The following is a 325-nucleotide window of genomic DNA, read 5'->3' as shown; positions in this document are numbered from 1 at the left end:
AAGAGCTTTTATAGGAAGAGGGAGGGAGCTCCAAACAGAGTCAGCTCTGACAGTCATCTTCAAACTAGTTATCAGTAGTCTGACTAGCCTCATCTTGATTGTTTTAAGTGCAAATGATTGCAATTAATCTTTAGTTCCAGGGTTGGTTTGTTCCCATTTCCTTGAGGCCAGTTCTCAGAATTGTGGCAGTTTAGGTCATGGCTACAGTCTGGTCATCATGTAGTTAACTTCTGTCTGGTGAGGGTTCAGTATCTACAAGACAGTTCACAGGATATGGTTCAGAATACTATCTATAGCCCTTGAAGTGAAGAAAGTAAAAGTGTTA

This window comes from Bison bison, unplaced genomic scaffold, assembly GCF_000754665.1.
Source record: "Bison bison bison isolate TAMUID 2011002044 unplaced genomic scaffold, Bison_UMD1.0 scf7180017864380, whole genome shotgun sequence".
NCBI lineage: Eukaryota > Metazoa > Chordata > Mammalia > Artiodactyla > Bovidae > Bison > Bison bison.
This window is presented reverse-complemented; position numbering follows the sequence as displayed.